We start from the raw sequence: 21,576 nt of genomic DNA, 5'->3' as shown, positions 1-21,576 counted from the left end.
TCCTTTTTTGCTGCGCAGGGAAGCCTCGCGGTCTGGCAGCTGGGGCTTCCCTGCGCAGCGAATGGCGGCGGCAGGAAAACGGCCCCTTGAGGGCCGTTTGTATCCCGCCCATGTCTGTATTTTAGTCTGTAAGTACCTTAAGTTTCTGATTTTGGTACATTATTTTGGACATTTTAAATGTACCCTAAATGATAGTATCCTAAAGAAATCAACCTAATAATTCAGGGCAACTTAAATGTACAGCACATCACAGAACTTCAACCTTGAGATTACTAGTGGATACATTATAATCTTTAGATCCTTCAGAATCTCCAGAAGCTGTATGCAATTATTAAACAGGAGAAGAGGAGGATGTTATGAGCAAAAAAATAGTATGCAACCTTCTGGAACCTAGCATCTGGAGAAGAATGGAGCAACTATATGACAATCTTCCCAGGTTCTAGTACAGTCAGGTACTATTACAGTCAGGAAAGCCAGAAAAATGTCATGGCCAACTGTCCTGACAACTGCTGAAAAGTTGATCAAAGCCAGTAGATGTGTATTCCACCTTCTGGTTCTTGGTGTAAGTCACATACCACCGTTACAAAGGCTATTTTAATCCCAAAACAAGGCAAAAATCCATATAATCCACATCTCCCAGTATTTAACTGAAATTGGGCCACAATTATGATCTTGTTCAAAACCTATACATTAGCTGGTAATTATCCAACACTGTAGGATCAAAAGCCTCTCCACATGCAGCAAACATCTTGCTGTCATCAGTCATACTGCATTTAGTTCTCCAAACACTTTAGTATGATTGCAAAAAGTATTACTTAGGCCTGTTACAGACTAGTGCTTTGCACCAGCCTTAGGCCAGTTTAGGGCTCCGTAGGGCTGGGCATCCATACGTGCCCAGCCCTACTTTCAGCACCCATGCACCATCTTGCTGCACCCCCGTCCACACGGGGTGCACAATGATGATGCATGGGCATCCGAGTGCTCAAACAGCACTTGCCGGAGGCGTTGTCATCATGGCACATGAGTGCCATTAGGACGCCCATAAAAGGAAGCTGCCTAGAGCGGCTCCTTTTTAGGGACTGCTTCAGTGTTGCGCCATGTGGCTTGTGCGGCATCGACAAGGGGCAAAAACAAGTGGTATGGAGCCACCCATCTGTATCCCCCCCTAATTTTTGTGTGTGTGTTTTCATTCATTACTTTAAAACAGAATAGGAGGTCTATCTTTTTTAAAGTCTCACATTTCCTAAGATTATTTACTAAATAAATAAAATAAATATTCCTCTTTGTCATACCTCATAGCTATGTAAAACACTAATTTGCAAAAAGGCAACTGTTATATTAAACAAAACATCAATAACAACAAAACAGCAATAATTGCTTATTTGAAACATCACAGAATGCACAGACATTATTCCTGCCACACACAAAATATCATTTCAAGATTGTATGCTGTCACAGACTAACAAAAATACAACAGAAACCAATATAATTTCTATTGCATTTCTTGCAAATCCATTGCAAAATATTATTTTATATTTAACTCTTGCTTAAAACAATACATAGGGTACAACATTAAATCTAACAAATAGGAAAGTGTATTATTCCTTTGCCTTTAATGGGACTTGAGTATCCACGGAGCTTGGTATCTTGGGGGGCGGGGGGGGAGGGGATTTCCGGGAACCAATCCCCAGTGGATACCAAGGGCCCACTATATTCTTCTTAGCTGCACCAATATTCTCCTTCTCTTCACCATACCATAATGTCACATATTCAGTAGCATCAGGAGCAGACAATAAGAATGGGAAAATGTGTGATTTTTTTTAATATAATTTCAATAATTCATTTATGGAAATGAGAAAACATTCAGTTTTAATCAGCAAGAATAGAAAGGTGATTAGATATGGGAGGGGGTGTTCTAGAAGAATGAGGCCATTTAATGGTGCAAAGTAGCCACTTTGGTTACTGAATGCCTTGTGCTGAAAGCTTTACACTTGAAACATGCATAATCTATTAATCAGCACTTGGGTACTGACTTCATAGGTCTTTATAGGGTTTTTTTCCCCCAGCCTCACCATCAATAGCGCTCCTTGTTAGATAATAACCCTACATTGTATTTGATTAGAACACCATTTACCTAAACCAATATAAGATTCAGTCTGATTCTATTACAATTCAAAGGGACAATTGCCATTTACTGAAATGAGATATGGAATACATCTCCATTAGAAACAATACTTATATTTCCAGCCCATGACTCTGCATTTACTTTATCTAAAATTCTGTTCTGAGCATTTTTTGAGGGCAGATTATAAAAATGGAAGGTAAAAGTTTATTTAGGACAGTGTGCATATAATACAAAATAATGTTCATACAGAAAATAAGTACAGTTGCTGATCCCAACTCTTCAGTGACAATTAATGCTTGGCAAAAGATTAAGAAAGCTGAATGCATTGTTAACAACAACAAATGTGTCTGCAGTTGTGAGTTTAACAAAATACAGACTCATTTTTGCCACAAGAAACTGTTGGTTACACTTACTGAAATACCACTATGATGAAATATTGAATTGTATTTCTTTCCATTGTTAAAAATAATTTGACCCAGTTAATGTGCCATGACCAGGTATGTGAGAGGGAACCTACCCAAGCTATAGAGTTACTTATAATTCAAGTTCCCTTTCTAATGAGCACAATTAAGTGTACCAGACAATCAGAATGATGGAGAATATATGGTAAGGATTTTTATTATTGTTGTTTGATATTGCCTCACAAAATTTTAAATAAGCAATGATAAAAGTTCACCAGTGAATCCAAATCTATCTTGCACATTAGAAATTCATTCCTAAGGCACTTGCTGTGATGGTATAAAATCAAGTCTTGTATTCTTTCTTTTTAGTATAATCTTTTATTTGCTTTTCTTTTTAGCTGTCCACTTTGATTTAAGGCATGTTTTCCCTCTAGACTGACAAGACACCATGATACAAGCATATCAAAGCTAAAGAGTTATTTACTTGAAAAATGCCAGCTTTGAACATCTCTTTTTTCACGTAAACGGTGCCTTTTAAAGCCTGGTTTATGGAGCTACCAACTGAGTGAAATTATCCCAAGTCTTTTTAATACAGCCACTTTTCAGCAGCAACTCTGCATTATACATTTGTCCATAGACTCAGGTGATATACAAATGTGGCTTAATAAATTTCATAGAGTAATGGTAAAGCATTATTCACTATAAAGTAAAAGCACAATGTGAAGCTTTAGGGAGAAATATATTTCAAAAGTGCTTGATCAAATAAATAGTCTCTGGCTTTGCTTCGCGAACGAAGATTCAGGAAGGACTCACCCCGCACTTTGTACAAGCGCGTTGGTGACTAAAAAGGCCAATCCGGGACAAACAGGCCCGGTTGCAGAAAGCACAGCGGAAAGTCTCTTTGGGTGATGTTTCCGTGTTGCGGTTCTTTCTGCGCTGACGTTTCTCTTCCAGACTCGTTTGGTGTGAGCTTTTGAAAAAGGCTGCAGCATCGTGATAGTGCGTCTCCATGCCTCCCGATGTGAGGCCAGGGCAGACCATTGTTGGTGATCAATTTGGCCAAGCCTGAAATGTTGTTTCAGGGAGTCCTTGTATCTCTTCTTTGGGGCGCCCCTCTTACGCTGACCCATGGCGAGTTCACCGTAGAATACTATTTTTGGGAGGCGATGGTCCTTCATCTTAGAAACGTGTCCTGCCCAGCGCAGCTGCATCCTCAATAGCATGGCCTCAAGGCTAGTGATCCCTGCTTGCTCAAGGACAGCAACATTTGTCACATAGTCAGTCCAGTGTATATTTAGAATTGTGCATAAACAGCACTGATGAAAGCATTCAAGGAGTCGTAGGCGTTGGTGATAGGTGACCCATGTTTCAGACCCATAAAGGAGAGACATGGTAAACTCCCTCCCAAGGAACCATAGGATTAATATCTGCCTTTTTAAAAAGTCGACAGTGCCTGCTACACTAACAATGTGGAAAAAACAAGACCAAGAATGTTCCTGACATAGTCACAAAAGTATAATATTTTCCAACAATAGCTGATCAAGTCATTTTTGGGTGTATGTAAGCAGATCTTGAAGGCAGCATTATTGTTTCCACACTACTGCAATTCAACTACTGGACATTTGTGTCTGTATCTTAACAAATAATTGAGGGAAGTATGGAACTCATCAGTACATTATGTCAAGTGACCAGACATTGACATGTCTGTGTTTCTTCCTGAGGGGAATGTATATGTTTGTATATCCATGACTGCATATAATAAATAGTGTAAAAGATTATATGAACCATATAAATATCCAGAGATTCCAATACTTAAGAATTCTTATATAGAGTGAATCCTGCCTGCCTGATTTCAACCACCATCACAAATTAGGCACTCGTGTGGCCAGAGGTTGACAGCAAAGCCCCAAACAGAATACAGATTAGCTAACAAGTGACAAGGACCCTCAATATAAAGAGGCAGGTTTGGGAATCTGTTTCAATCTGCATAGGTAAAAGAAACACTCACATATTTTCCATCCCTAGGAAAAGGGGAATAATAATGATGTATATCATATGGTTCTGAAAATTAATTTAATCAATTGTAATCTGTATTTTTTAAAAAAAGTGTGAAGTTAAAAAAGTGCTATTTCTTGACCAATAGAAATTACATGTTGGGCATGAGTCATATCCAAATAATTTCAGTGATTATCACCTTGCTTTGTAAAAACATGAGAGTTTTTTATCAATGTACAAGCATTGCTTATACTTGGATTCTTTGAGGGGATTGTTTGTACAAAAATTCATGTTGCTTTTCTATGCAGAAAACGTGTTTCAGCACCAAAAATGTTACCTATGTGCAGAATTCAACGCTTGAGATCCTGCGTGGAGGACACAGCTCCTCTAGCATAGCTATTATCTGTTTAAATGATGCATGTGTCCTAAGAGGCTAGAAGCCATGTCAAAGCCATGCTCCAGTCCTAAGGAGTCTAGCGCAGCTTTGGCACAGCTTCTGGCCTCTTAACAGGCATGTGACTTTTAAACAGCATACCTCCAAAGTGAACTGAAGCAGCTTTATGTTGGCCTGTCTATTCGGGCCCCAAAGAAACTGGGTTGTTGCAGCAATTTAAACTGCAACGTACATTAACCCCAACGTACAGTTGGATTAGTCTTCTGCACTGCTAAGCCATAAAAAATGAAGGCGCGTTACAGACCGCCCCTTTGGGGCGGCCTGTAGGCACAAATTTCCCCGCCGGATCGGGGCCTCAGCGGCCAGAGCGGCAGCCGCTGAAGTTTCGATCCGCCGCTTTCCGGGCTGCGGGGAAGTGGCAAAAGGCCCCTTCCCCGCAGCCTGGAAAGGGGTGTCCTTGGGGCTTCAAGCCCCAAGGACACCCCGCGGCGGCGGGGAGAAGGAGAAAGGGGCCGTTTGGCCCCTTTCTTCTTTGGTCCGCTGGGCGCAGCCGTCTGAAGGCTGCACCCAGCAGACCAAACCAGGAAGGAGCTCCGAAACGGAGCTCCTTCTGGGGTCGCGGAAAGGGCGTCCTAGGCGCCCTGCTGTGACCCCAATACATCACAACCATGCCGCCTTGTTTGGAGGCAGCGCGGGCGTGATGTATCGATGACAGCGGCCGTGTGGAACGGCCGCTGCCATTTTGTGCATGCACAGCGTGCACTAGGGTTAGGGCGGTGCGGAAGCACCGCCCCGTATTAACCCTAGTATGCGCGCCGCGCGTACTATTTAGCCCGTGTGTAACGGGCCAAAGTTATATATTTATTTCAAAATGTTGGGGGAATGGTCTGCAAGTTTAACTGTTATTAGTAAAAGTTGTTTAGCATGTAATGAGTCACATAAAGCATTTAATAATACAGCACGCCTGCGTCATACGCGGGCGTGCTTTACGTGGCTTGAGCATACATGCTCAAGCCGCGGAGCATGCGCGGGGCGGAATGGGCACGTGCACCCGTTGCTCCCTGTGCGCCGCTGCGCCGTCGCACCGCCATGCACGAGCCCCATGGTTTACAATGGGGCTTGAACATAGGTGGAATTTGCCTTACTGTATGTGGAGGGATCCGGAATGGATCCCCGCATAAGGCAAGGGCCCACTGTATCACATCAATGGAGTTAATATATGTCATAATGAATATTCTACTGGAATAATTCAGTTTTTTCCCATCCATATATCATCCTCAGCACAAGTACAACAAACCAAATGAGAACAATATATTTCTTAATATTATTTTATTTTCTCCTATATGTTCTGTTTATAAACAAATGCAGTTATTTAAGCTAGAGGGAACAGCTTTGTGTAACAATCACCATTATATTTGTAGTTTGTTAGGGTTTCTTTCTCAAATCAAGAGAGTTTTCTGAATGGTTTTGGCTATATCATGAATACGACACGATTTACTGGTACATAAACTTCAATAAAGTCTCACTTGATTACTGCCACTGTTCTGTGATACGAAAATGAGAAAGAGAAGTCAAATATCCCACTCCTACCACCAAACAACGTGGGTGATGTTTAGGCATTTAGGAAATCAATTTGGGTGATAAAATTTGAATAAAAATAAAGTTTGTTAATATATCAACAACTCAATGTTTTGCACGGAAGAAACAATGACTTAAAACTACAAATGTAAAAAATACTTGCATTTCCCCTCCACCAGAAAGCAAGGAAATCTTGTCATGCTGGATTCCATCACAATAATGAAAAAGACTGAAGGTACTGGTATTCTAATGCCTTTGTATTTAGATGCACTATTCTCCTGAATATCTACATTGGGGTTAACCATGCCCTTTATCATGTGATGTGAGCTTCCTGGGGACTTCTGGCTGTCTTCTGACATAGTGCTGGGCAGCACAAATCTCTTGTTTGATTCAGCAAATCAACAATTATTGTTCTATAAATGCCACATTGAACATTCTTTCATTTCCTGATTTCAAAGACATAGTATTTCCTACCATAAATGTGTAAAAATTATAATAAAGGAAAAGCTTTTAGATTTTGAATTTGAAACAACTCCTTCATTGTATGAGTCATTATGATCATTTCACAACAGCATGTCTCAGTATGAAGAAAATTTGTTTTCTGCTCTAAAGCCTATTTGCACTACGTTTGTTCATAATGCAAACTGTATTTCCAATAGGCTCAGGATGATGACTACTGCTGATAAGGGCTAGAGAGGCGGTGTTCATGCCAGCCTCAGAGCAGAGGATGTCTGTAGTGACTTACCTCTGCTCTTTTAGTTGTTGGGGAGGGGGAGGAGGAGGTTATGGACGAGGGGAATGCTTTGGCTGGGGAGGAGGAGGGTAACATCTGTATGAGCGGGGCTCCTGTTGAGGTAGTGTGGGGCAAGGGGAGGTATGGCGGTGGGAGAAGGGACTTGCGTTACAGAGGAAGGCGAGATCGATGCGTCATATCCATCTCCCCTTCCTGTCCCCCTCCCAACCAAAGGGACCTGAGGGTCACTCCAACCGTGCCACAAACCCTGTCGCTGCTCCTGTGCAATGCCAGGTCAATTAACAACAAGACCCACATAATCTATGACTTGTTGGAGGACAGCAAGTGTGACCTTGCTTGCATTACCGAGACCTGGCTTGGGTCTGAGGGGGATGCTGTGTGGGCACAGGCCCTCCCTGCCAGGTTCTTGGTGAAGGACCAGACCAGGTTAGGTGGGCGGGGGGGGGTGTGGCCTTGGTACATAAGAACACCTTGTCTCTTACTAGGAACCACATCCGACAAACTTCCTTTATCGAGTGCATTTACCTGACCCTAAAGGCTAGGGACAGTCTAGGGATTCTGTTGGTGTATCGGCCACCCTGTGCGCTAATGTACTCCCTTAATGAGCTGACACAGCTGGTTGCGGAGCTGATGCTGGAGACACCCAGGCTGTTAGTCCTGGGTGACTTCAACATCCCCTTTGTTCCATCCGGTGCGGCTCGGGAATTCGTGGATACCATGACGGCCATGGGCCTGTCCCAGCTGATTTTGGGTCCAACGCATTTTGCGGGTAATACACTGGATTTGGTTTTTTGTACGGATGCAGAAAATCCGTGGGCGGAAATAACTAATATTTCCCCCCTGTCATGGACGGATCATTTCCTTGTGGAGGCTAAAATCAAGGCCTCTACCCAGATCCCCCCCCGGGGGTGGTGGACCTATTAGGATGGTCCACCCTCGAAGGCTGATGGAACCCAAAAGGTTCCAGGAAGCCCTAGAGGGACACATGGTTGGAAGTGACGGGGACTCTGTTGATGCTCTGACTGGTATCTGGAATACCGGTCTCTCTAGGGCTATACACAGTATCGCTCCCAAGCGCCCTCTCAGGCCTGCTTCCAAATGTAAGCCTTGGTACACGGAAGATCTCCGGGCAAGGAAGCGGGACCTGTGACGGCTAGAGCACCGCTGGCGAAAACACCTACGCTTAGCCGACAAGGCTCTCCTAGACCGCCTTTTGGAGGACTATGGAGGGGCGATACGAGCAGCTAAGAACTCGTTCTATGGTGCTCGTGTCGCGTCCGCGGAGTTGCGTCCAGCAGAGTTGTTCAGGGTAGTCAGGGAGCTAACTCAGCTCCCTCCCACTCTGAACCAGATCCTTGAACCTTCTAAGGCCTGCTGTGACCAATTTAACAACTTCTTCACAGATAAAACCTCTCGGATAAGTGAAGGTCTTAACACCGGCATTAGGGCAGAACCTAGGGTAGAGGTATCCAGAGCCTCCGCAGACTCTATTAAACTGGATCAGTTTGAGTTGGTCAGTACCGATGATGTGGACAAGATCCTTGGAAGCGTTCGGAAGACAACTTGCTCTCTCGATCCCTGTCCCTCATGGCTAGCAGCGCAGGGGGGACCGGCAGTAACTTCACTGTTACGCTGGATTATCAATACATCCTTGAGGGATGGGCAATTTTCAACTAATTTAAAATTGGCCATTGTAAAACCTTTATTAAAAAAGCCCTCCCTCGACCCCCTGGTACATAGTAATTATCGGCCAGTTTCGCTGCTGCCATTTTTGGGGAAGGTGATCGAGAGGGCGGTTGCAATCCAGCTTCGATCGATCTTGGATGAAACGGATTATCTGGACCCATTTCAAACTGGCTTTTGGGTGGGTTACGGGGTTGAGGCGGCCATGGTCGCCTTGGTCGATGATCTCCGTCTGGGCATCGACAGGGGAAGCGTGTCCCTGTTGGTGCTCTTGGACATCTCAGCAGCTTTCGATACCCTAGACCATGGTATCCTTCTGGAGCACCTGGCAGAGGTGGGAATCGGGGGCACTGCGCTCCAGTGGTTCCGATCCTACCTCTCTGGGAGGTTCCAGATGGTGCAGCTGGGAGACGTGTGCTCCGACAAGAGGGCCCTTACAACTGGGGTCCCTCAAGGAGCCATTCTGTCTCCCATGCTTTTTAACATTTACATGAAACCGCTGGGAGAGATCATCCGGAGGCACGGGGCGCGGGGTTATCAGTACGCTGATGACACCCAATAGTCTTCTCTATGTCTCCGACTGACGCAGTGACCGAAGATGGCGTCTCTCCTCTCGTGGCCTGTCTGGAGTCGGTAATGGGCTGGATGAGGGAAAACCGACTCAGTCTGAATCCAGAGAAAACAGAGGTACTTGTGATAGGTTCCCCTGGTCCAGGAATGGCGGTGGTTCCACCTGTCCTGAATGGGATCACGCTTCCTGTGAAGGACTCCGTGCGCAGTCTGGGGGTGCTTCTTGACTCGTCGCTTCACCTTACAGCTCAGGTGGATGCGATGGTCAAGAGCACCTGTTATCAGCTTCGGCTTATTCGCCAGCTGCGCCCATACCTGGCCCAGAGGGGCCTTAAAATGGTAGTACATGCTCTGGTAACCTCTCAATTGGATTTCTGCAACGCGCTTTACATGGGGCAACCCTTGTACCAAACCTGGAAGCTACAGCTGGTACAGAATATGGCAGCCAGACTGGTCACTGGTACTTCCAGGGCCAGTCATATTACACCTGTAGTTAAAGATCTACATTGGCTGCCCATTCGCTTCCGGGCACAATACAAGGTGTTGGTGATAACCTATAAAGCCCTACATGGCTTGGGCCCAGGATACCTGGAGGACCGCCTCTCCCCATACATTCCGCCCCGCACCCTCAGAACATCTGGGCAGGAACTTTTGAGGGTCCCAGGGGCTAGACTAGCCTCCACAACAAGGAGGTCATATACCATCATCGCCCCGACCCTCTGGAATACGCTGCCCTTAGAGCTCTGCTCAACCACTTCCCTGGCCCAGTTCAGGAGAGAGCTAAAAACCTTCCTGTTCCGGTTGGTGTTCCCTGAATCTAGTTCCAGTTAGTCTCCCCTTATCCTTCGACAGCGATGGCAGCTGGTTGATGGGGTTTTAATGTTGATGCTGGGGTTGTAGTTTTGATTTTAACATTGTTGTTTGATATATGTATCTGCATTTTTATTGTATCGTAGTTTGCTGTTCACCGCCCTGATCATTGGAAGGGCGGTATACAAATAAAAAAATTATTTATTATTATTTATATGAAATTAACCTTGCCCTTAAAACTAAAGGTTGATAAAGTCATGATTGAACCAGAACAAAATAAACAAGAAAATAACTATCAAACAAGTATTCTGATAACTTCAAGCTGCAATAAGTACAAAGTTAATGGGTAAATGGATAAGATTTAGACTCACATAATTTGACAACTGAATTCTCAGGGACACTGGTTTGACAGGGTGAAAAAATTGAAGATGTGTGGTTATATGGACAATTTCTACAGCAATATCAAATGCCTCGCTATAAATGAAACAGTTATTCATAGTAAAGACTGATCCAAAAAGTCTTCAGTTCAGACAAATATCTAAGTAGACAAGTAATGTGGATGTTCTTGGAACCAAAGACGAATTTTAATGACTATTTTATGAAAGGAAATTGAGAACAGAAATTGCCTTTTAAATCTTGTCTTCCAAAAGTCATTAAAGCCCCAAACTTTCCAGAATAATAAATAGAGAAGCAGGGGAAAGACAGTAATCTGCAATCTCTTCACGAATTCAAATCTAGCAATAGATAAATCTGTTATTTTTGGTTTCAATTGTTCCACCTTTCCTCAGTCTCCATTCTCTCCTGATATTGTATCAGTTTCTATTTTTTGTAAAGTTAAAATAAAAATAAATTCTGTACACACATATTTTCATGTTATGTGTACATTGTTTAAATTAAATGACATTTAAATTAAAAACAAAGTTAAAACAATATTAAACACAATTAAAACATAGCACAACTCCATTAAAATCTTTCTCTGTCACAAAAAAGCCAAAGGTCTTTCTGAATAGAAAGGTCTTTGCCAGCCAACTGTTGGAGAGAATAGAGGGGGCCAACCAAATCTCCCATGGAAGGAAATTCCACAACCTGGGAGCAGCCACTAAGAAGGCTCTTTGACAGTTTCTAAAACCTCAATGGTAGATCATGTCTAGAATCTGTATGTGACATGCATGATATGAGCAGGTGCCACATTGGACAAAAATATCCACTTATTTCTTTAAGTGAACTTGTGAACTTTTAATGGGTCAACCAAGCTGAAATATTTCACTGTCCATAGCAGAACAAGAAGGGTAATTAAAAAAAAAATCTCAACTCACCTCCAGGAAAGGGAAGAGAGAAAAGAGAAAGTTACATCTGTATTGAAGACTGTGGAAAATTCCACTGGGGGACAGTATTCTTCCTGTTAGGCAATGCATGAATTTTGTTTCCCCAAAGCTATATCCTTGGTTCTCTTTTTCCTCTCCTTCCAGCCCTTTATTCCTAGAAACCTGGAAATATCTAAGTAGTTCAACCTCTCTTCTTTTCAATACCTGTTCAGAACATTTTAAATAATATTAAATAATAAATAAAAGCTTTATTTGTATACCACTTTTCCAACATGATCAAAGCGGTTCACATCATATCAGGTATATCACAAGTACAAAAGGAGTAAAACATTGTTAAAAACATCATATAAACAGTCTTAAATATCTTAATTGCAGGCCAAACATCTAAGGTAGCTTCTGTGAGGGGATAATTTTCTTTAAAAAGAGTCAGGAGGGTATGCTAGATGGAAGAGATGAGTTTTTAAGAGTTTCTTAAACACATCCAAAGTGGTACTAAGTCTAATCTCTTCCAGAAGTTTGTTCCAGCATTTCAGAGCTACCGCTGAAAACGTTCTTTGGTGAGTTGTTTCCAGTCTCACCTTGGGGTACTCAAGTGTGTACTTCCCTGATGTTCTGAGAGTGAGAGGCGGATTGTGTAGGGAGAGGCATTCCCTCAAGTAAGTCAGGCCCAAGCCATGTAGGGCTTTATAGGTAATGACCAACACTTTGTATTGAGCCCGGAAGCTAATTGGCAGCCAGTGGAGAGATTTTAAAACAGGTGTTATATGGTCCGACCTTGAAGTTCCAGTGACCAGTCTGGCTGCAGCATTTTGGACTAATTGAAGCTTCCGAACCTGGTACAAAAGGGAGCCCCATGTAAAGCGCATTGCAGAAATCTAAGCGAGAGGTTACCAGTGCATGTACTACTGTTTCAAGGTCCTTTTGGTCCAGACAGGGATGCAGTTGGCATATCAGCCGAAGCTGATACCAAGCACTCTTGGCCATCGCATCCACTTGAGATGATAACTGTAGAGATGAATCCAAGAGTACTCCCAAACTGCGAACTTTGTCCTTTAGGGGAAGTGTGACCCCGTCCAGGACTGGATGGCAAATTTCCTTGTCCGGACTTGGGGTGCCTATCACGAGTACCTCTTTTTTCTCTGGATTCAGCCTGAGTTTGTTTTTCCTCATCCAGCCCATTACTGACTCCAGGCAGGCATCCAGAGGAGAGGTGCCATCCTTAGTCACTGTATCAGTCGGAGACATGGAGAGATAGATCTGGGTGTCATCAGCATACTGATAACACCGTGCTCCATGGTTCCGAATGATCTCACCCAGCGGCTTCATGTAAATGTTAAACAGCATGGGGGACAGAATGGCGCCCTGAGGGACGCCAGCTGTCAGCTCTCTTCTATGAGAGCAACAGTCCTCCAGCCTCACCATCTGGAATCTTCCCGAGAGGTAAGATCGGAGCCACTGGAGCGCAGTGCCACTGATACCCAACTCCCTCAGGCGTTCCAGAAGGATACCATGGTCGAGGGTATCGAAAGCCGCTGAGATGTCCAAGAGCACCAGCAGAGTCACACTTCCCCTGTCGATGCCCAGACGGAGATCATCGACTAAAGCGACCATGGCAGTTTCTACACCGTATCCCACCCGGAAGCCAGTTTGAAATGGGTCCAGATAATCGGTTTCATCCAAGACAGCTTGGAGTTGGAAGGCAACCGCTCTCTCGATCACCTTGCCCAAGAATGGTAAAAGGGAGACTGGTCTGTAATTGCTCATCTGCAGGGGATCTAGGGAGGGTTTCTTCAAGAGTGGTTTTACTATAGCCTGTTTTAAGGCAGATGGGAATATTCCCTCCCAAAGGGATGTATTAATTATGAGCTGTAATGAAGATGTTATTCTATCCCCTCCCTGAATGGTCAACCAAGATGGGCAAGGGTCGAGACAGGAGGTCGTCCTTGTCGCACAGCCAAGGAGCTTATCCACGTCATCGGTACTCACAAACTCAAAACGATCCAGAATAACCTTGTCTTCAGAGTCACTGTACTCCTCTCCTTGTGATTCTGTCAATGGACCAGCGTCAAGATCAGCACTTATCTGAGAGATTTTATCGGCAAAAAAGTCATTGAAAGTGTCACAGCAGGCTATAGTTGGTTCTAATAGGGGGTTCAGGGTGGCTGGCAGTTGTGTTAGTTCCCTAACCACCCTGAACAGCTCTGCTGGACAAGACTCTGCCGATGCAATCCATGCAGCACAGAATGAATTCTTTGCTGCATCGATTGCCACTCCATAGGAACGTAACATGTTATGCGTTGATGTTTCCGCCAATAGCGCTCTAGTCTTGCATTGCCTGCTTCATCTGGCATAGATCTTTAGTGTACCAGGGTCTTCTATTTAAAAGTAACAACTATAACTATTGCTAAGACCGTGGACAAACAAATGTAAGTGCCCAAGAATTCAAAATGACCTGAATAGACTAGAAAGCTGGGCCAAAGCTAACAAAATGAAATTCAACACGGAGAAATGTAAGGTATTGCACTTAGGGCGGAAAAATAAAATGCACAGATATAGGATGGGTGACACCTGGCTGAATGAAACTACGTGTGAAAGGGATCTAGGAGTCCAAGTAGACCACAAGTTGAACATGAGTGAACAGTGTGATGCGGCAGCTAAAAAGGCCAATGCTATTTTAGGCTGCATCAATAGAAGTATAGTGTCTAGATCAAGAGAAGTAATAGTGCCACTGTATTCTGCTCTGGTCAGGCCCCACCTAGAATATTGTGTCCAGTTCTGGGCACCACAATTCAGAAAGGACATTGAGAAACTGGAGCGTGTCCAAAGAAGGGCGACAAAAATGGTGAAGGGTCTGGAAACCATGCCCTATGAGGAACGACTTAGGGAGCTGGGGATGTTTAGCCTGGAGAAAAGAAGGTTAAGAGGCGATATGATAGCCCTGTTTAAATATTTGAAAGGATGTCATGTTGAAGAGGGAGCAAGCTTGTTTTCTGCTGCTCCAGAAAACAGGACCCGGAACAATGGATGCAAGCTACAGGAAAAGAGATTCCACTTGAACATTAGGAGGAACTTCCTGACAGTAAGGGCTGTTCGACAGTGGAATGCACTTCCTCGGAAGGTGATAGAGTCTCCTTCCTTGGAGTTCTTTAAACAGAGGCTGGATGGCCATCTGTCAGGGATGCTTTGATTTGGATTTCCTGCATGGCAGGGGGTTGGACTGAATGGCCCTAGTGGTCTCTTCCAACTCTACGATTCTATGATTCTATGATTCTATGATATACAAAGAGGAATTCTGGGATGAATAGCACTTTATTGTGTATTACAGATTATAACATGGTCTTCTGCATTACAAAGGTTTTTCTTTTCTTTTTATTCACCTTGATGCTAATATCACAAATGGCCCCAGAACAAAAGACCTAATGCAATGTATGTTGCCAAGATGATGAGCTGCTCTGGAAAATCAAATCAAATCCCAGTTTGGAAGTGTCTCTTTTGTTCAGTGCATCTTGGCACTCACATTGTATCAGAGATGAGCACAACTCATATAGCATTTCAACTAATAACCAACAAAAAAAGCACATGTCTTTGTTTGCGGGTTAAAAACATTTATAATATGAAAGGGAACCGCTAGGTTTTTAAAAATTATTATTTGACTGAGTTATTTGATTAATGGAACAAAGGCACTCCAAACTCCATGGAAATTAAGAATATAGGGGTTGCAGGTATATGAACTATTGAAAATATAATTAGTTTCTATCTATGTAGCTCTACCCTAGATCTGGACTGGAAATCATTTGGTCCTGCATAAGATGACTGCTGCCATGAATCCTTATCACTGATCATTCTGAAAGGAACTGACTCCTCATGACATCTGGAGCACCAAAGAATCCCCAATATAGTTTAAACCATAGCATTCTTTGAGTAGCATGTAGGTTTTTTGAATGACAACCACTACAGTGACAAAACCCACAATATATATTGATTTTAGACCACATAGAAAGTTCTTGAACCTTGCCCATATTATTTCAAATTATATTACATCATACCCCTCCCTTTTCATTTATATTATATGTGTTGTGCAGTAAGCCATTCTAAGATTAGATCTGTCCAACAAAATGTGCTTCCTCCTAAGCAATGGAAATATCTCCAGTGGTTGAAGCTGTAGACATAATTTTGTTTCTGTTCATTGATCAGACAGCTAGCTTTTTGGGGTTTTTTTTTAAATGAATTTGGCATTTCAAATTTAGTTTATCTTATTCCTCTCCTCATTTTTATATTCTCTCTACACATTCAACACATTCCATTTTACCATGTTCAGCTCTCAAAGTTCTTTAAGTCCCTATTTTGAGAGAAAAGTAGGATATAAGAAAATAAAATAATAATAACAATTTTGCTGCCACCATGTAATGGCAATATGGATTGCAAGATAGAGCTCCTCTCCCAAGATGTTTGCCTCCTCTTGGCTTAGGACATTTCAGCTAAGTCTTGTCCTATGACTGCTTGTCTTCCAAAAAGACTTACTCTCTGAATTAGGCATGGAAAGTATACAGTTGTTGTATGTTTCCTGACTGAAAATGGGATACCCAACACCTAGAAACCCAGTGAAAAGGAATAACAGTGAGGCATGAGTTTTATACAGTTTTCACCCAATACTCATGATTGCCAATTTTTTCAGGAAAATTTGCTGCGCAGAAATGCATATTTTATTTATTATTATTATTATGTGGGTTCTTTTACAAAACCCACATTCTTTGGTGCAAAAGACCAAACATGTTATTTGTGTTCAAGATTGCTCTGCACAAAAACCTCAGCAAACTTACACATACACAAAATAGCCAAACGTGAAAGATTTATGTGCAAGATTGTTGCTTTCTGTACAAAAAGACTGCAGCCTTTCACACAGAAAACACATACAGCTGTCTGTAAACACTGTTGTAGGGTTTTGCAGAAAAATAGTTCATACACACACACACACACACACACACACACACACGTGAGAACTTCATAGAAATATTTGCTTCTCTACCCCCATCCCACTGCAAGGGGACAACTGTGAATATTATTCATCCTCACTTGTGATGACAAAATAGTTGAATATTTGTATCCCTTTTCTGAATAGTAATAATATTAATAATAATAATAATAGTTTATTTTTACCCCGCTTTTCCAATGTGATCAAAGCGGCATGCAGAATATCAATAAAATACATTACAATCCATAAAACCAATGACACAGAATTAAAAAGAACAATACTCAGCCAGCTGAGTGGGGGAATCCAAAAACATTACAAGAGTCATGCCAGGTGGAGGGCGAAAACCATATGATCAACAGTCATGGGGGGAAAGCTTGTATTAGTAGTTATCTGCAAATATTTCAGAGATGCATCCCAGAAGTAAACAGTACCAACAGTCAAAGGATGAGGGATTATGACCCTGCACTTAGAATCATACAATCATACAATAATACAATCACAGAGTTGGAAGAGACCACAAAGGCATCCAGTCCAACTCCATTCTTCCATGCAGGAAATCACAATCAAAGCATCCCTGACAGATGGTCATCCAGCCTCTGTTTAAAGGCCTACAAAGAAGGAAACGCCACCACATTCTGAGGGAACTTAATCTGAACCAGATAATTTACTGGAAAATGCCATATAATATCTTTCTCTCACTACTGAATTACTCTAAGCAGATTCTACACATGATAATGCATTATTTAATAGCGACCAGGACAGGGGAGGCTGTTTCTAGACATCTCATTCTCTCCTTAGAAATTAGCCATCTCTGTTTTCTGCCTTTGAGTCTTGTACCATCTGGCAAATTAAGAAGAAAACAAATAAAATAATGACTGTAATTTCTGGGTGCAGGTGCATTTCAAAAAGATAAAGTGTGATTTACTCCAAAAATATACTTTGCAGCCTGTGTTTTTAGGATCAGATTTGGAGATTATCTCTTAGTACAACTGAGGATATCTCCTAGCTTTGGGCTTGAACACATAAAGATAGGCAGTCATTCATACTAATGAGCCTCTTCTAATCACTTTGGAGAGGTTAGTGTTTCAGGAAGTTGGACAAGTCCAGATGCAGCAGTGCCTTGCATGTGATGAACTGAAATAATCCAAAAAAACAAACCCCCAGATTAAGGCAGTAATCAATTTATGTACAAAATGCTTAGAGGATATGAAGCACCTAATTATATAAAATGGCATTCCAGCTCCCTGAACAATGAGAAATTCATTTCAGTATGAAGCTAACCAAATGTCTTGCCAATGAGTTTAAAGCAACAACAAGAAAAATTTCACATTAGAAGCTGTATGAATATCTTAGCTTTCACAATATTCCTAGCTGTGCTTACGATAAACTACAAAAATGTTAACATTTTTAAAAAGCAGGAAATGGGTCTGTGGCTATGAGAGGGACATAACCAAAGAGGGGGAGGTCCGTGGGGACATAGCCAAGGGGGGGAATCTGTGAGGTCCGGGGCCCCCCTCCATTAGATACAATGACTGGTGCATGCTGCTGTGCCACTACACCCAAGCCCCATTATGATGGTGGAACTTAGTCTGGACCCCCCGTTCCCAAAATCCTGGCTACGTCCCTGACACATGGCTAAGATCTATTAGGCAAGCAGTCCACATCAGTATCTACTGCTGTTTTAGGGTAACTACTTAGTACTGGCTATTTTGAGATCATCTACTGCTTGGCATTGATGGTCTATAGAAATCCCATAATTCCATAGCATTGAGCCATGGCAGTTAAAGTGGTATAAAATTCCATTAATTCTGCAGTGGAGATGCAATCTGAGACTGATTTTTGAAATCCCTGTTGAATACTTTTTACATCCCTACCAAAGAAATAGCAGAAGTATGATAAAGGAAACTATGTGAAGGAGGCATACAAGGGCATGAAGTTGTAACATACTGCTTCTGTAGTGGGTGTGGATAACATGTGTAACATATTGCAAAGGGATCTTGTAACACAGTTGAGACCATCTGAGAGGAAGATGTTGGTAGCATAAGCTTTCGTAGACTTAAGTCTACTTCATCAGATGCACAGCACACCATACAGCAATCTTTTTGCAGCAAGGAATAATGGTTAGTACCTGATTAAGAGACCAGCTGGGAATTCAGGTTTATCATCATGTGCACATTCAAGGAAAGGTAGCCTTGTACATGTATGCTATTCAGTCTTAGGCTGTCCATGTAGACATGGCCCAGGCAGATAACCTGGTGCAGTAGATCGCCACGGTCTTCCAGATAGCATGAAAATGGACCTGGTTGCTTGAATGTAACATGTGATGGTATGCAAAATAGTGGTATGCAAAATTCTGGTGGCAAAATGTTTGGTGCAAGGGAGTCTTTTGTGACTTGAAGGCAATGTCATATCCCCCCCCCTTTACTACTTCCAAAAAAACTCTAAATCCAATGTGCATTAGAAATATAGTGGCTTCTATGCCACAATGAAAATAGGAAATAACATTGCTAAAAAGGAATCAGTGCTACTAGGAAGTACAATGCACAGACTTTTATCTCAAACCTACATGGATGATTGGCTGTTTTGTGCACATTCCCCTGTGGCTTGCACTGCACATCAGCATTAAAAATTCAGCTGTGAAGGGAGGGTGGACAGTGATGCTATGGAGTATACAGTAATAGTTTACAAGAGTGAGGTTATGGAAAACTCCATGTTCATTGCAACACTTTGTAATTCATGGAATGGGGTTAAGGGAACACTGAAACATTTATCTTTGACATAATGAAAATCAATCCAACATGCAAAGAAAAAATTACTTCAGAATGGCTTACATATCTGAGGTTAAAGGCATAATGCCATAAATTGCAGTTAACAGTGTCCTTTTAAATATAGCCCTTTTCTCACCTTCTATATTACACATCTGAGCTTCCAAAAAGCCAATTAAATTGCACTTTATTCTTTGTAATGTCTAAAATTGGGCACTTTAAGTATGTAAACCAAAATGTCTCTTATTATTTGAGTGCTTTTTAATGCAGAGCACTGCACATTAAAAATGCATTTGAAAAAATGAAAGTGTCATTTAGGCTTCAAACTGTCTCCCGAAAAGCAAAAGGTACAAACAGATAAGCAGAAAATTGGAGAACAGCTTTTAGCCCTTTCCTGTTGTAGGTGTGTTGACTGAAAAACACAGTCTGTGTGTTTTAAGATTTGTGTGGTGGTTTTTGAGCTTCACGCATATTTGATCACCTGCAGATGTTCTTCAGAGCTGTATGTCAATAGTAAGAATTGTTCCCATTTTTCTAGCTGAAAAGAAGATTGGAAGTACACAATCAACTTAGTATTTTCTGCATTTAGATTTTTTTTTAATAGTTGGGTCCCCTTCCCTTTACTGCTTCAACTAAATAATGTTACCATTGTCTAGAGGTAGAAATGCTTCTGTCTAGGAAGTAACAGAAATCGAACATTTGGATGGAGAGGCATAGTGGCAGTATGCCAGGTTTGGCCAGCCTCAAGCAAGGAACCTTTGCTGCTGTCGTACAAAATGTATGAAGAATGTAATGCTATGCACTAGGTCTTTACCTGCCTATTATTTTTGCAAGTGTTTTAGCAAAGTTGAAAAAGAAATGCTCTCTATTATGGCTGTTTTATAATAGGTATTTTAATAGTTGAATATATAACTCTTCAGGAAACATTGCTCATGTGTGAAATGCCTTTCTTTCGCCTACATGATTCCAACAGATCAAATATTACTGGCTATGTAATTTTGAAGAGCCAGTATGACATAGTGCTGTGTGTGTTGGCCTATGACTCTTGAAATCAAGGTTTGATTCCAAGCTGGACCACGAAACCACTGGGCATGTCACATGCTCTCAGCCTCAGGGGAAGGCTATGGCAAACTTCCTCTGAACAAATCTTGCCAAGAAAACCACATGATAGGGTCACCATAGGGTCACCATAAGTGGGGAACGACTTGAAGGCACACAACAAGGGAAAATATGCAATTTTTGATCTGTTATCTTATGCATTATAAAGTTCATGACCAGCTGAAGTCAATCAATCAATCTATCTTGTGGATAATTCAGGGACATAGACACTCTCTCTCCCCCCCCTCTCTCCCACCGCCTTCAGAAAAAATAACAAACAGACAAATATTTTTCATAACAGTAATAGCATCTAAACAATCACCACTGATTTTCTGCAATCACATATATGAGTAATGTGGGAAGTTTGTGTAATAGCCCACATTGCTGAAGTGGAAGGGGAAGAGGCACTGAAGCAGCAGGTACTAAGGGAAACCATAAAAGAGAATGGTATGTAGACAAGTTATTTTTTTTCTTAAACCAATCATTTTAGAATAGTTTCTCCTCTCATGATTATACTTTCCCTGGAACACGTAATCAGGGGAGGAGTTTTAGCTGGCCTCTCAGGGGAGAGACCAGCAATTCAAAAACAAATATGGCACATTGATGCTGCATTGGAAAGTTGCAAGAGTAGTACCCACCCTGTACTCACCCTCCTTTCAAACACTGTCCTGCCCTCCCAACTCTACAGCAGTGTGAGATTTCTTCTGGTTGCTGCAGAGTCATGTAGGAATTTTCTCCCCTTTCCAAGAATTTTTTGCCTACCCCACACTGTTTGTTAGGGGACTGAGACAACTGCCTTGAGTGTGGTCATAAATAGGCTTCACGGCATAGGTGGGGGAGAGAACACCTTGGCACCCTCTTAAAGGGTGAAGGTAAAGTCTCTGGAACTGAATTTTAGGTCTTCTTACTAAACAGGAGAGGAAAGTGACATGCCTTGGGGCTGGCCTAAGATTTAAACCCTCATTTAAATCTTGTGAATTAAGTGAGGGAATCTTACATTGGCCTTCCGGATGCGAGCTGGCTGGGGAGTAAGCCAGTTCTGGATTGCCCTTGGGGCTCAGGTGTTTTGCCTAGGGGAAGCTGGGGATGTGGTCTGGTGAGGAATG

At 42.2% G+C, this 21,576-nt stretch overlaps 1 protein-coding gene across 1 annotated transcript in view; it reads right to left on the bottom strand.

The window, feature by feature from the left end:
- Positions 1–21,576, bottom strand: part of PTPRT (protein tyrosine phosphatase receptor type T) — a 771,767-nt gene that overhangs the window by 342,059 nt on the left and 408,132 nt on the right. The gene's annotated exons all lie outside the window — the stretch shown is intronic.

This window comes from Sceloporus undulatus, chromosome 4 (genome assembly GCF_019175285.1).
Source record: "Sceloporus undulatus isolate JIND9_A2432 ecotype Alabama chromosome 4, SceUnd_v1.1, whole genome shotgun sequence".
In the NCBI taxonomy this organism is placed as follows: domain Eukaryota; kingdom Metazoa; phylum Chordata; class Lepidosauria; order Squamata; family Phrynosomatidae; genus Sceloporus; species Sceloporus undulatus.
The sequence above is the reverse complement of the archived record's forward strand: the minus strand, read 5'-3'. Positions and strand labels throughout refer to the sequence as shown.